General features: G+C 39.7%; 1 long non-coding RNA gene and 1 pseudogene across 1 annotated transcript; both read left to right on the top strand.

The window, feature by feature from the left end:
* The first annotated feature begins 7,944 nt into the window (after nt 1-7,944).
* LOC146462781 (uncharacterized) lies at nt 7,945-13,593 on the top strand. The gene is made up of 3 exons (XR_014857021.1): nt 7,945-7,992; nt 13,086-13,160; nt 13,565-13,593. It is a non-coding gene; the product is annotated as an uncharacterized LOC146462781 (long non-coding RNA).
* Nucleotides 9,128-10,737, top strand: LOC146462782 (uncharacterized; annotated as a pseudogene).
* Nucleotides 13,594-14,226: the final 633 nt, after the last annotated feature.

Genomic DNA, 14,226 nt, shown 5'->3' with positions numbered 1-14,226 from the left:
TGCTGCTATGAAATCATTAGGCAAGTCACTCGATTTGGGGTCCCTTAATCGCACTTACACAGCTAATCTCATCCGAAGAAACTACTTCATCGTCAAAGACTGTGACGCAGTGTACGCGTTTGGTCAATTCAAAGATCCCATCCATCCCACGACTCTCAAAGGTGGAACTGGATGGGCCGTCCAAATAACCATCGAAATGAAAAAGATCAACCAACCCCTGCGCGGATGGTGCCAACCAGAAGTGCTGGTATACGACATGTACTGGAAAGCTTGGTGGCAACTCCACAAGCCAAACGAAGAGCCTCCCAAGGATTCACCCATTTTCCCCTACGTTTGGAAACGGATTTATGGAGTAAAACCTCGCTTAGCTAAACTAAGTGCTGTGGTGGGATCCAGAGAGATCACTGAAGACACAAGACAAGAAATTGCTGCCTTGTTCCAGAAAACAGTTGCCATGGAAGAAATTCATCGCTACCAAGTCAAACAGCTCACCAAAAAAATGGAAGCCTGTCACATCTCCCCTCTTGCCTCTCATCCAAATCAGTCCGAGGCTGACAAGACCTCAGTATGAGTAAAAAAGTGACATTCAATGAAGTGACAGTGGTTTATCAGCAAGTACTAGGAACTTTCTTTATTGCAAAGAAAAAACCACTAACCAGCGAAGAAGACATTGCCAAGAGACATACTCCCTTTCAACAAAAAAGAACATTGTTGAAACAACAACTGCATTTAAATCATTTAGAACGCAAAGCCCGAAGACAAGCCAAAAGACAAAAAACTGAGTAAACCTTGTAAAAAATTTTCTTTATTTTACAAATAAATTTTTTTTACAAATCAAACAAAATGTCTACGTTGTCCTCATCTGCTTCCTCCAGATCAAACTTTTCAAACCCATAGGGTAATGACGTAAAGTTGATCGGATTAACGACTCTCTTGTCAAACACCAGTTGATAGCGTTTGATTTGCGTCTCTGTCATCAATTTTTTCTCACGATTGTCTCTCACGATCTTGTGAGGATTCCACACGGGAATGTCCCTGCTACGAGCCAACGGATGCTGCACTTCCTCTTTCACATTATCTCGCAACACTTCGAAATTTAATTGTTCTTGTCCACGCGCATTGAGACGAAACCCTCTCACTTTGCACTCCACTTTCCCTTTCTTGGTTCGATACCCATAGTTCTTGGGTCCAGCAGCTGCAAATTCTACGATCACGTCACCTCCCTCCAACTCGTCTGTAAATTGACCCAAATAATTGCCCAGAGGTAAAGCGGGCTGACCAGGCTTCCAAGCATAAACAATGGAATCCGTGTCAAAATACAGCACCTGTTCCGGTTCGAGTTGATTGATACCCTCATACAATTTCAAGCGGGCCCAACAAGTCGTAAAACAAGCCACAAAAATGTTAATGTTCACTTGCACGGGATCGCATGCTTCGATGTTATTGTAAACGACTTCCAACATGTCTTCCGTCACCACACGAATTGAATGAATGTCCTTATCGTCCCGAGTGATCAACTGGTAAAAATCATGGGGGGACGTGAAAGCCTCCACTTGACACTTGTTGCTCTGCTGACCAAATTTACCCCAAAACGAGTTCAGCATCATCTTGGCCAAGGAACGCATCCCAGGATTCTTTGCGATCTTACTCTCATCCAGCTGAATCCCCTCTTTCTGCTCATAAGCTTTCACGTAACCTCGACGTTTCTCAACATCCTCACCCACCTCCGACGGCCAACCCGAAGCCTCCTGTTTGATCTTCAAAAAAGTATTGATGTAGCCCTCAAAAAGATCACTCCTTTGATTAGGAAAGTGCCACACTTCGTGCACCTGCGTAATGACGTAACCTTTCACCACGGCCGCTTTCAATTCAGGCGTACACCACGTACCCGTCAAGGTGCGTTCCTCCTCCGTGTGAGGGCAGCAATGGGTTCTTTGAGTGATGGGTAACTTCAGTTGGGCTTCCACGCACGTTCTACATAACGGAAACGTCAACTTGCCTCCACATCGATACGGTAAAATGGCAAAATGTAAACCGTAAGGGGGTAGCACGGTACATTTAACCAAACCAAAATACTGCGACAAGACATCCACTTTTTCCAACACTTCCGGTTGTGTAATAATGGCAGGATGACCCACAGGATACACACAGTTTTTGTTGACCCACGGGTACAAGGAAGTATAATCCACGTACCGAATTTCCTCTTCTTCTTCCACCAAGCGATACAATTGAGCTGCATTGGTTCTCCCCCCAAAAAAAGCATCTCTGGGTTCCAATCGTCCCACCAAGTTCAATCGACTCACAAACGCATTGACGTCCTCTCGTTCCCTCTTCAATTGATTCCATTCGTGCTCCCAAATCACTTCCACCACATACCCAGCATTCTCGATGGCTTTCAAACGTTCCATGGTAATCTCATACACTTCCTGCATGGTTTTCTCATCGTGCTTGGGATGACGCATCCATCGATCCGGAAAGGTCACAGGACAGCCGTGATAGAAATCACCCAGAAATTCGTACACTTTATTCTCAACACTGTCAAATCCATCCACGTACACTTTCCTCTGCCCCACCTTGATCATGCGCTCCCCTCTGTTTCCTGCATGGGCAATCCTATCTTCCTCCGTGCTCGCATTAGGATCTCTTTGTCTGAGACAATGTTCTTTCCAATACAACCATTCCAGTGCTGCTTTGGAATGAGGTTTACCTTTGTCGTGCCAACCGCGAATGGGTTCAGAAGCGATGGTATTGGGAATCAAACACATCTTTCGATAATACACGTTGCACGCAGAAGCGATGGTGATGCAATGTGCCATGGGATTAAACTTAGCCAACGTTTCAAAATCCTCTTGAAATTTCATACAACCCTCCTTCAACAATCTCACATCCGATTGACAATAGGCAATCAATTCTTTCCGGAAATCAAACTCGTAGCCTTCGTCCCGTCTTGCCTTGTGCCACGCTTCAAATTCCTTGCGTCGAGAGTTAGACATGCCAGAAGGATCGTAGTAATCTTCAGAGGGTATCTCACCCACGTACGATTGGTTCTCCAACGTGTTGAAAAAATGAGGGAAAAATCCCTTTTTCAATTCCTTCAGTCCAAAGGCTTTCGTAAAACCCGAGAGGGGCATTTGAAGAAAACACATGGAGTCGATGAACTTCAATTTGTCCACGGTCATGCTCAGTATCTTGGCACCATTCACGATCTGTTCGGGACAAATCTTTTGTTTGTAAAATTCGTCCAGCACAAAATAACTATCGTATCCTTGAAAATTATGCGCTACACAGATGACAGTTCGTTCCCTTTCATCATCTTCCATCACAGTCAATTCTCGTACCCAATCCAAAAAGCTCTCCAAACAATTTTCTCCTTCAAACACAAACTGTTCGTCAACTTCATGCATTTCGGCACAGAGAAGATTGGCAACGTGAATACCTCCTTCTTGACGGGCTTCGATGTCAAAATACACAAACAACGGTGGAGGTGGTGGTCTGTCTTCCTCCTCAAAATCAGGATCAACGGTTGCCAAACGCTTGCGCTTGCGCTGTCTTCTCTTCCTCTTTTTTTCTTCATCTTCCACGGGTTGCAAATAACATTGATGCGTATAGAGATTCAAATATTCTTTGCAGCAAGGACAAGTGCTATACCCACACACGTGCTTCTTTCTTTCTTTTCCCATCAACACTTTACCGCAACTGACACACTTCTTGTACACGCTACACACAGTGTCCTTATCCGTTTCTTTCCCATTGTCGTCCAGATGAAGATGATTGCTAAAACACGTAGGACCAAAAAAACATCGCTCGCACAATCCACACTTCAAATCAGCAGTTCTCTCCGATTTCTTCTGATCTTCACAATTGTTTTGATGACAGGCATAACACGTCAATCCAGGACAATGATGATGCGTAAAATCATGCTGGTTGTATTTCTTCTCACACTTCAAACAATAGTAACTACCACCAAAAAACCCCTTGAGGGAATGACAAGCGTGAAAATGGTCCCCATTCTTGATCAAAATCAACTGCTTGTCCTCCGATTGCTCTGGACCCTTGTAAATGATTTGATACCCATGATCCACTGACACCACTGCTATTTGGTACTCTACCAAGTACTGTTGAAAAAGACCAATCTCTTTCAATCCACAGGGTCCTTGCGGCACGTCAGCCAAACGATGCAATTCACGCGCCAATTCACCTTGCACAGGACGACCTCGTCGGATGCTATCGTAACGATAATCCTTCTCTCTATAAGCTTTCACGGTCACCAGAGCTCTTGCGCAACAAAGTTCGTCCTCGTTGTTGATCACCACCACACTCTTCTTACTTTTCAACATCTTTTCAATATGCTTCGTCCCCAGTTTTAATCTTTTTGTCCCACTTCCTCGTCCCGGATTTCTCACGTGCGTCACTTCCAGATGAAACGTGTCATCCATTTCAAATTGCTGATTCGAATTCAAAATGCGTGACATCATACCAAACAAACGTTGCACCGTTTCTTCGTTTCTGCGCCATTCACCCACTGATACGCGATGCGATTGATAAGCGTGGTGCAAACGATTGGACGACATGTTCACAAACAAAAAATCATCGTTGTCTTCTCCTCCGTTCAACACTTGTCGCATCACAGCACGTCTCAACCCATTTTCTATTCTCTGTGCAATATTCCCCCTATTCGTCGCGGTATTCGTCGTTTGAGACAAACGGGTGGTAAAAACACGCCTATGTACACCAAAACGACGTGCACGACGATCCGTGTATGGAATAAACTCAAAATCAATCGCATCACTTGCTCCTCCACCCAACTGCAACTCTGCTTGATCCAAGGCTTCCGCCAAAACTTCGTCATCGCCATCGTCTTCTTCTTCCCAGATCATTTCTTTTCGAATGATTTTTTTGAATTTCGCGCGCTCCTTATATAATTGAAAACGGCCAATCAAAACAAAGTTACTGACGCACGTTCGACGTGAATCGTCGTCAGCTTTGACGACATCTTCTCGCACTTGATTGGTCAGTCACTGCCATTGACGTGATTCAATCGTCAGCATTCATTTGATTGGTTTAAAAAATAGAATCACCTCATTTTCATTAACGTCATACGACACGTGATACTAGAGGGGGGATACCCCCCCATCCCCCCTCCCTATACCCTGTCACGTGATGCGTTTTCTTTCACCTATATAAGCCGTGACATCCATCCAGTCACTCAGTCAGTCACATTTCAAGTCATAAAAAATGGATCAGTTGGTGCTGTCTCCTCTCAAAGAAAATGGTGTCAACGTGGGTCAAGTAGGAACAATTTGGCCTGACGATACCATAATAGAAGCTGCTGTAAATCTCCAAGAAAGTTTTCTGGAAGATGTAACAAGGTTACGAGATCTTTCCCAAAACCAACCCGACGAAGTAGAAGACATCTTGTCACTGTCGTATGCTGCACCACTCGACCTCAACAGAGAAAAAGTGGAACACTTACTCAGGTATTTTATGGATATACTAAGGAGCAAAGAAAACGCTTTCAGGGATAACCGACAGCCCAAAGTAATGGCACATGTGCTATTACGCATCCTACGTTACATAAATCATCAAAAGTATCCTGGCCTAGACGAGAGCAGATGGCCTATTTCACCTTTTTTCATGCGAGCCATACGCAGTATAATCAGGAAAGTCAGTAAATTCGAGGGGTGTGCTTTCCTAAAGAAATCCATGGCATGGCGAGGAGTAAGGTGGTACTTGAGGGAGCTGGAAAAGATGGTAAAAGAAAATTGGTTGATCGACCAAGAAATCAGAGAAGAGTGCCAATGGGCCATCCAAAATGTGAACATTGCCAACGAAGAAGGATACGACCTATAGACATTTTGAACTCTAACATATGTAAATAGTGGAACCATTTTTTTGTCATTAAAGATCATTGCTTGTACATCACGTGTCGTCTTGATTGACCTTTGACCTCCCCCAACACGCATGCGCATGCGCCGCGCTCTAAAAATGACGTCATGATGTCATATCTAAAAATAGAGTTGATGACGTCACACTGCTCGACGCTGATTGGTCCATTCGCGTCACGTGGTATCATCTCTGTGTCCTGATTGGTTACGCCCTAAACCGCCCTTATTTACTACTGAGGTTTTATTATCTTAATAAATATCATCTTATCAAGAACCACCTGCTGCACACGTACCCATTCAGACCGGTAGCCTTTGTTCAACTGACTGGCCTTCTCACGCATTCATACACCATTTCACTAGTGTGCCGAAACGAGTTGATTAATAAGGTTTGTAGCGGAGAGGAATCAGTTTGCTTGGTCAGTTTTTGCTTGTTACGCCACCTAGGTTTTCAAATAGAGGAAATTCATACATGTTTTTTTCTTTAATAGCTGCCTATCTTTCAGGACAGGCAATAGCTTTACCGAAAAAACAAACTTCTACATGAGAAATATAATCAATTATTTGCGGAGCAACCGGACCTAATTTCAAGGTGAGAAATTCTTCTCAATGAATTATCAAGAGGCAAACGAGGTTTCATTATTTTCTCAAGTAAAATGAATTGCACACGTTCTCATTCGCCTTTGATCAAAGTGGTCTCTTCATTCGTCATTCGTACGCATTTCATTTATTTGCCGAAGTGAGTTGATTATTAAAGTTTGTAACGGAGATGAGCGTGAATCAGTTTGTTTGGTCACTTTTTGTTTGTTACGCGAAGCATGTTTAAGCTCCACAGTGTCTGTAGTAATTTGTGACATCTGAGTGGTGGAAGGGGCCCCATCTTGACTCTGCTCCACTTATTTACCAAAGGAAAAGTGAAGCGCTACTCACTCTACCCACTATTTACAACAGAATAGATAATGAGTAGCGTAGCCAATAAGAGAACAGCGTTCGTGATAGAACGCCAGTAGATTTATACTAATTCTCTTTAATCGTAATTGTTGGGTGTCTGAAAACTATTTTCGTGTGATGTTTAAGCGTTCGCTCATTATTATATTTGTATTTGTATTATATTTGTATTGGTTGACATTTTAATATCCGTAATTAGAATTACAGATGTTGTTATTAGTATTTTTGATTGTAAAGCGCTATTGATCTGTGTTTGTAAATAGTTATTATTATTATTATTATTATTATCATTATTATTATTATTATTATTATTATTATTATTATTATTATCATTGTTATTATTATTATTATGTGAGGCAAAACGTTCGACGCCAATTAGGCGTGCCACCGTATTGCCTGAGCTTTCATAGCATTAGCCATCCTTTTTCAACTAAAAATGCTGTCCACGTCGGTATTGAAATTCGCCCAGAAAGTTATTCACAACTGCTGGATTCCAGAATGCAGTACTGTATATTAAAAAAATAAGGTCTTTTAATTTCCTTTATTCATGGGCTGACTGAACCACAGGCGAATCATTGTGGTTGAATATAGTCATGTAATCTCATGGGAATCCGCGATCTGCACACTAGTACTCTAAACGATTCTCGTTTTGCAAAAGATTTCATCCGCCCAAATCCACCCATATTTAAGAAAAGTAAAAGTAAAAGCATGCCAAGGAGAGTAATAAGTCCAAAAACTACCGCCAAAAAAAATGAAATCAGCATAGCGGTATTATTTATTATCAAAAGATGAGCTATGGTTTGGTACGACTTTGGCGATTGTTATAAAAACCACTTCTTGTTCTACATTTTTAAAAGCACCAGTGCGCGTTTTACCAAAAAAATGTAATTTAAAATAATGTATAATTTACATGGCCCTAGTATCCTCAAACTTTACAATTGTTCGTCAATAGCCAATCATCGATAAATGAGGTAATCAGCAGCCAATGGCAGATCGACATGTTAACCTGTCATTTCAAAAAGACCCCACCCTATATAATCATCACCAACCAATAGCAAAGCGACATGTCAGCATTTTCCACACCCTGATCTTTTAAACCCTTGTGTTTCTTTCCTTCAAGGACATTGTCTTTGGGGAGATCGGAGGATCAACTTAATTTAAGGTAAGTGGTGAAGTAGGTTCTAAATTTAAACTGCGCCGAAGCTCAGAATGATGATATCTTATATCTTTCGCAAAATTTGTAGCTGTCAATTGATACCCAAGTGGTCAACAGTGCCACAATTACTCTGTGTGCTGGGTTGTTGTATTCAGAAGTGGCTAATGATTAGTTAGGAAGGCTAAAATTATGTTGTCTTTGAGTCAGCATTTCAGTTGTGTTAGAGAGTTGCAGTATCGTATAAAGTTGCAGTTGCAATGTGTTATATGTTTTATCTTTTTCATCCAAAAAAATCTCCAACTCTTCTTAATTCGTGGTCGTGCGCGTACCTTGATCTCTCCGTCATCGAAGGCGGTCCATCTCTGGGATTGCGCGCGCGTTGCTCGTTTACTCGCCTGCGGACTCTTGCGTGTAAGTCACTGAGGCTCGTGTGAGCTTCGTTTTCTCACTCAATAGTTGGAGTGATCCCAAACCAGAGAAAATTTTGAACTAGCAAAACTTAAAACAATTACTTATTTGGCGTTTTTTTCCACCTTTTAGATTAGATTAGATTAGCTTGTTCTATTTTTTCCCCTTAATCTTGTTTGGTTGATCTCCGTATTCTGCCTCGTCTGAGTAAAAACTATTAAGATAACTCGTATACTTCCATTGTCCAGTGTTCCCAAATTAAATAGCGAATTTAAGGTCTTCTAAATGCTGGAGCTCTATTGTTCCTTTTTTTTTCTTTTTCAGCTCTTTTTGTTCCTGCATCACATAAATTATCCAATTCGTAATGAATGTTCTTTCGGAGCAGAAAATATAATTTTAATGGATTTTCCTCTTGTTCTTGGTAGTTGCTTTTTCGCTTTAAGGCATCAAAGAATCTAAAGTTGTTGACATAAATTAGCTCTATACAAAAGGAAAAAAACGCAAAAATCAAGGTCAGCAATGAGAAATAATCGAGCGAGAAAAAAAAAAAAGAAAACTAAAATGAAGCAGTCTTAAGTGTTAATGTATCCAAGAAGAAAATACTTACAGAGTGCCATGTAAAGGGCGGAACGTCATCATAACTAAAGGGCTCAAATTTGTCCCGACACCGGTGACAGACGAGAATAACATTAGACGCCAACTCTTGTTAGACTTCGAACATTTCGCAAGACGTATGCGCCTGAAATACATATTTCACAAAGAAAATAAAGAACCGCATCCATTCCACGTCAAATCAGACTGGAAGCCACCGGTTCAAAAATCAGTTGCCCTAGAAAGCTACTTGGAAAGCGTCAAAATCCAATTAGCAGAGATTAAACCAATCAGACCTAAAAATAATCTGTCACACAATGAATATAAAGCTCTCACAGAGCTGAAAAAGAACGCTAACATCGTTCTAAAAAAAGCAGACAAAGGCACAACAACTGTCATCATGAATAAATGCGATAAAATACAAGAAGCTCAAATTCAACTCGACAACAGAGAACATTATAAGCCTCTCCAAAATCCCATGACGGTGGAAACATCACAAAGAGTTCACGAGCTTGCCGCACAATTGCATCAAAATAACTTCATTGATGACATGACGAAGAAATGGTTTTCTCAAACGCGAGATCCGCCAAGAATACTAATATATATATAATATAATACTAAGATCCACAAACCAAATCCGGTCGGAAGACCGATAATTTCGGGCTGTGAAGGCCCCACAGAAAGATTATCATCTTTTGTGGACAAATTACTTCAGCCCATCGCACAAAAACAGAAATCGTATCTAAAAGATACAACGGATTTCGTAAACTTCATAGAAAAGACAAAGGTCTCTCAAGATACTATCTTAGTATCAATGGATGTAACAAGCTTGTATACAAATATACCACAGGAGGAGGGAATTACAACAGTATGCACAGCATACGAGACATTCCACAACAATAAACCTCCTATACCGTCACACTACCTCAAAGAAATGCTTAAACTTATCCTTCAGGAAAATTCATTCCAATTTGTTGGAAAAAATTACCTTCAGACCCATGGAACTGCAGCAATGGGTACAAAAATGGCCGTTGCATTTGCAAACATCTTTATGGCCGATATTGAAACAAAAATGATAAGTCAAAGCAAAACAAAACCAATAGAATAGAACGTTTTATTGATGACATTTTCTCACTGTGGGATAGTGACGAAAAGGAAATTAACCTGTTCATTGAACAAGCTAACAAATTCCATCCTACTATTAAATTTACGGCCGAAATTTCAGAGAACGACACTAGCTTTCTCGACACAATAATTTTTAAAAGAGAACGTTTCAGAAATGAATCGATCCTTGACATCCGTACACATTACAAGCCTACTGAAACCTTACAGTATACACATTTTACCTCGAGCCATCCCTTGGGTGTTAAATGAGGTTTTATTAAAGGCGAAGCACTCAGACTAATGAGAACAAATTCTTCTGAAACAACGTTCGAAAAAAGTATCTCCAAATTTAAATCGCGCCTCATAGCGCGCGGATACCCCCACAAGATGATACAGACAACGTTATCAGAAGTCAACTTCGCCGGAAGACAGTCGGCTCTACAGCAAAAGAAAAAAACTCGCAAACAAATCTTGCCTTTTGTGACAACGTACCACCCATCGGTGCGTAACCTTAAAAATATATTGATGCAAAGCTGGAAGTTCATACAAAATCGACCTTTGCTGAGAAACATATTCAAAAATCCGCCAATTATATCGTACAAGAGAGGACAATCTCTTAAGGACATGCTCGTTAGGGCAAAAATATAAAGGCAGCGTTCATAAAAATGTACACCACATAACGCAGTGAGCCGTGCAGGCCTGTCATTTCTATTATTATCATTTTGATTGGAACAAATGACAAAGTTTAAGTTTGTTACTCTTGTCTACTGGTTTTGAGAAATTTGGAACAATTCCGGTCAACTTTCGTGATTAGGGACTCATAAAGAAATCAACGATGGCGGCTGTGAACAACAAATGACGTGATTTTCACTGCACCCCGTTCGCTATTTCCCGATCCACGTTTAGGGATGTAAAAAAAGCCTAGGTTGAACTGAATAGGGTTTAGTCCCCCGAAACATGAATTTTTGGAGATTACAAAATATTAAAAGCTTTTAAAGACCAATGTTACAACAGTTATTCCAAAAACTTTTCACTGATCTTAAATTGTTTCCTCCCTTTACACATGGCAAAATATTTAAAAGAGGAGAATATTTAGCTTATGTAGGGAAGCTTCTCTCTGTCGCCAATTAAATATTTGAAATATAGAATTTCTGAAGTGCTATTTTGGCAATTATATGTGGCTTTTGATCAGCACTTTAATTTAAACCCTCTTGAGATGTGAAAAAAAAAGTAACCGGGTTTTAAAATAAAATTGCTTAACATTTGTCATCCAGCTCAGATTTACTCCTTGATTGTCTAATAAATTACCTAACAGCTAGGGTTGAACAAACTCGTGTTGAAAGTAGTTTGCTTTACTGGTTCATGTTGTTCAATAATTTGGCAAATTTGGCTTCAATTTTTGTCGCGACATCTTACCAAATTGCGAAGGTCGATATATCTGATCAATCTTTGCCCTGTTTTAGAAATAGAAAACAGCCCAAATGAAATAATGAATTGTAAATACCTTATCGATGCCACGAACAGAGTCGCCGGAGAAATTGCGTGTTGGCTTTGACCAGTCATTCTGGCAAAAGTACAGTCTTATTTGAAAGATGGCAATTTGACTGTTATTGCCTACTCAGCTGAATTTCGAATTTCGTTGACAGTGACTTCGTGAACTGTGGATTATACTGAGCGGATTATAGATGAATAAGCAAAGTTCAGCGTAAAAGACAGCGACTGACGAATCGAATACCAACCGTAACGACAAGGTGTTTAGAAGTTTCAATCGTCTCGGTACACCTTGCGGAAGCGGAGTTAGTGTTTTTTTTTTTTTTTTCTAGAGCGGGCGGTTTCTTGAAAATCCTACAATTAACCTGACTAGGTCCGGCAACGGGCAAAATTTTCCTTTCTCTTACCACGATCACAGTAACAACACGGTAACCAGAATGCGCGGGAAATCTTGAAGTGAAATCATTTTATTCTGATCAGGCGCGACTTATTGTTGGATTTTTTCCTCTCTAAGTGAAACTTTTTGCTCACTAAACGTTGTAAAACGAACGAAAAACTCAGCAATGGAATAAAAGGAATTGTTTTTTTCTTTAAAGAGGCGGGCATTTGTATAATATCGTTGACAAATCGTTGCCGGTTTGCTGTTTTTTAGTTCTTATGGCAGTATTGACACGTCATTTAACTTAAGAGTAATAATATTGCTAACTGGAAAACAGTTTTTAAGCTCTGTTTTACGGTCCATGTTGATTATTTCCCTTGGAGTTTTATTTTCTAATCAACTCTCATTTTCCTTCATTTAAAAAAAATGATTCTTAGCTAAAATAGTCAAACAAACGCCGCGCAACTCTGACAAGTTCTTCTTGCACAGATTTCTCTAAGTTGAGAATTGGCTCGTGACAATCTTGACAGAGTACAAAAACAAATACTTAAAATAATAAGATATAAAGGTAGAAGGTGTGACTTTTTTCACTGAAATTCTTTTTCAACAACTTTCGTTGAAAGCGAATGTAAAATTTGTGAAGTGTGCTTTCATTTTCATCAAAACAAGCCTTACGCAGAACACTTATTCGCTCGATTTTGCGAGTTTTTCAAAGATAGTTGTTTAGTTTATTTCTTTACTTCTTGCTAGAAATATCACAGTTTTTTTCTTTCCATTTATTACTCCGGGGTATGTTTGAAATGATCAGGTAAAATTCTCTTTTCCGAAGTCATATATCAAGGTTACTTTTAGTGAAGACAAACTGCTAAGAAATCTTACGTCACAAATGCTATTATTCCAGTCATTTCAAACTGCTCGACCAATCTTAGATGGTTTTTGTTTCAAAAGTTATCAGACAACTTCAGATTTTTAAATCTTTTACAATTGTAAAACTTCCAGCGAGAAAAACTCTCTTCTAATTGTAGTTTGATCTGCTTTCCTTTACTGATTACTCGAATTTAAATTAGTAAAAAAAAGAACCAAATCGCCATTTTGTTTTTCTTTTGTGCTGATAAATGATTCATAGGCTCTTAGCAGGACATCGTCATGAGACTTGTGATTGGTGTTATCTTGATGCTAGTGGCGTTAAGTCTGGCACAAGGTGAGTTTGTGTGGTTGCTCGTTATGTCTTGAGCGCCCTTTGTCCTAAAGGCCGACCCAACCCAATTCATTTAATTGTAAATGTTGCTTCATTGAGATGGCTGAACGAGTTAAACTCTTCATTTCCTGTGGAATAGCCACACTTTAGAAGATCATGCTCAGACTCATAAGTTAGAAACACCTCTAGAACATCCTAAAAAGCATCAATAAAAGATAATGTGGAAGAGTTTTGAAACAAGTAGACTGTTGATTTAATCAGTTGCTTAATAACCAGCACCCTTAAGAACTATTGATACTATCAAGAGAACTATCATTCGTCAGTGTGGACTTATTTCAACAGATTCAAGGCATGACGTAGAGAGAACATAATGACGCAATAATATTATAATTTATTATTGCTTTTAGAATGTGTTGATAAAAACAGGAAATGTCGCAAATGGGCCAAAAAGGGAAAATGTGATTCAAAGAAGGTGGCAAAACTTTGCCCCAGAAGCTGTGGAAAGTGCGATGAGTTGGGTGAGTATGGCCTTTAGAAGACTATGCTATTTTAAGAATTTATGAGTGACAATAAAATAAACATAAACACAGGGAGCTCACTGAGCTTACTGGGAAAAAACTTTCTCTTAAAGATACCCTAAATTACATTAATAAGAGTGACATTAATAAGAGAGGCTATCCACAGTTTTGAAGTTACTGATACACATTCTAGCTTAGGGCCATTTTAAACCATACGGTTTTCTTAATCATAATGATAGATTATTTTATGTAAATAAAAGTAAAACCTGCTTTTTTATTTGTTGCCAACGTGTCAATTTTCTTGTTCCTGACATAAAGTGACATGCTTGTGACATTAGTTGGGTCTGTTTAAAAAAAAGGTACAATCCGTGCACGATTATCACGCACGCATTTTTGTCTCGCATCTTTTTCTGACACAAATTATTAAAGATAACTTGAACAATTGATTATTACCTCAACAAAAGTCAACATAAAAACATGGAAGACAAACATTGAGAACGAAAACATTATTATGTTGAGGGAGTTCCAACGGTTACAATATCAGACCTACA

This window comes from Pavona decussata, unplaced genomic scaffold, assembly GCF_977016875.1.
Source record: "Pavona decussata unplaced genomic scaffold, jaPavDecu1.1 SCAFFOLD_184, whole genome shotgun sequence".
In the NCBI taxonomy this organism is placed as follows: domain Eukaryota; kingdom Metazoa; phylum Cnidaria; class Anthozoa; order Scleractinia; family Agariciidae; genus Pavona; species Pavona decussata.
This window is presented reverse-complemented; position numbering and strand designations above follow the sequence as displayed.